This window comes from Capsicum annuum, chromosome 2 (assembly GCF_002878395.1).
Source record: "Capsicum annuum cultivar UCD-10X-F1 chromosome 2, UCD10Xv1.1, whole genome shotgun sequence".
Lineage (NCBI taxonomy): Eukaryota > Viridiplantae > Streptophyta > Magnoliopsida > Solanales > Solanaceae > Capsicum > Capsicum annuum.
In genome coordinates, this window is record NC_061112.1 from 21,679,888 (window position 1) to 21,682,379 (window position 2,492).

Sequence of the window (2,492 nt, forward strand, 5' to 3'; positions counted from 1 at the left end):
AATGACTATTTTAATAAGAGATAAGACCCTACTTTAATGGATTTGACAAAATGACATTTTATACTCTTTCCACATAGCCGTCACATTTACTACAACTTGAATGACTTTTTTGAAAATTTATAACTTTTTGAAAATTTATAACTTGCACATCATAATGTACACCTATTTTAAATTGTACCTTTTGTTATTGGATAAAAATGTACACCTATTCTATTATTTTATTTATCTCAATTTATATGATACAAATAAATTTAAATTATCAATCAAATTCTTTATATAATTGTAAGTATTTTTCATAATTTTTAAATAATATATGTTACTTAGTTTGTAACAATTTTGCAAGTCAACTAAATTATTTATATATCTTCTAAATATTTTATGTTGTTAATTATTATAATTTATAGCACTTTTTATTTTGTTTCTATTTATATTGCACTGATAAAATTTTAAGAGTTGATCAACTTGTTTTATATGTTTCTTTTTAGATATTTTAACTTGTTTACTATTTTTCTTTGTAATATTTGTTACGTAATTATCAAATAATACAAGTTACTTCATTTATTCCAACTTATGTGGCCTCGATATATTTTAAGAGTCAACAAAATTTTTATATATCTCTTAAATATTTTAAGTTGTAGCTTATTGTGATTTATGGTGCTTTTTCTTTTATTCCAATTTTATGCGGCATCAATAAAATTTCGAGAGTCAACAAAAGTTTTATGTCTTTTAAATATTTTAAATTTATAATTATTGTGATTTATAATATGTTTTACATAATTTTAGATAATATATGTTACCCCATCTATTGCCATGTATGTGGTGCTGTAGAATCTCTAGAGTCAACCATAATTTTTATAAGCTTTATTACAAAAATTAAGTTGTTAACCACAACGGTTGTCCGTGCGCAACAAGGGCCTAATATTTGACTCGAACTACCTTTATATGGTTAGATCAAAACCATAAACAATGAAAAAACAAAAATTATGAATTTGTTCATATTAGACAGTAACGAAAATAATATTTTGAATCATTAATGCATACATTTTGATAAGTTAATTAAAATACTACATCCATGGATAATTGCAATTAGGAAGAAATAAAATTTGAAAAGTTAATTTGTTGAAGTTCTTTTATAAAATTATAAGTAACTAAATATCAAGTAAAAAGATTCGTTAACCAAAGTATATAATCTGTTTGCATTTAATATTTGTAATCAGCAAATAAATTAATCATAAATAAATATGGTTAAACCCAATAAAATTTCCTTATAATTTGTATGGTGCTTACTATCCTTGTAATTATTTCGTAGAAAAAATTGTTGAAAGAAATTTTTTAATCAATTTTTGAGGTTTATGGATATATTAAGAAAGTACCTTGCAAAATGATGGAAAGTCTGATGGGACCTACGTTCAAAAAAGCTATTGAATTGTGGTGATGTACGGTAAGATAAAACGGAGGAGAATTTGGTCAAATCAAAATTAATACTTAAATTGTAGCCATAATAAGCTAATTTGTCAACCAGATACTTTTAGAGTTCATTTATTAATTACCACTTTTATCCCTACAGAAAGGTAAATTTTTAAAACTGCCATTAATTACCCACTACTGACTCTTCTATATAGTAGAATATAGTAGATTTAGTTAACATGGTGAATTAAAAATATGCTATGTATTAAGTTGAAGTAACAGCAAAATAGAGCATGTGTTTGGATTAGATATCATACTAATTTAGGAAATGGAAAAACAAGAAATTTTATAGTCTGATTTTTGAACCTTGCATTTTTTTAAGGAAAAAAACAGACAAAAAGGAAAGAACTTTTTGGGAAGAAAACTAATTGGGCCCACAACTCTAGATGTCCGCATCATCTTTTTAACATTTGAAATGAGTGGATAACCAACCACGTGACCATTAGAATTTATTGGAATTGATTTGTTTTTTTGAAAAATTTGTACTCTCTTGGTGTGTTTGGTACAAAGGAAAATATTTTCTCAAAAATATTTTTTAATTTTCTCATGTTTGGTTGGCTTAAAGGTTTTAAAAAATATTTTTTAAATCAACTTATTTTTCTCAACAACAATAACAACAATAAACCCAGTATATTCCCACATAGTGGGGTCTGGGAAGGGTAAAATGTACGCAGTCCATACCACTATCCCCGAAAGAGTAGAGAGGCTGTTTTCGATAGACCCCCGGCTCAAGACAAAAGACCGTAGACCAACAATCGTGTAACAAGATAAAGAACAAAGAACCAACATCCACAAAAATAAAGTATAATTAACCAAAAGGCAAGCAATATGCTAAAGTAACAAAAGAACCAACATTCACAAAAAAAAAAGAGTATAATTAACAATCCAAGGACCCCCTCCCCCATAACTGGAACTCCCAACCAAGATATCCTTAAACCTCCTAACTACGGACTACGACTCGATCACCCACCTTAGCCTTCTAGTTTAATACTCAACTTATTTTTCTCAAATTTAAAGAAAATGAC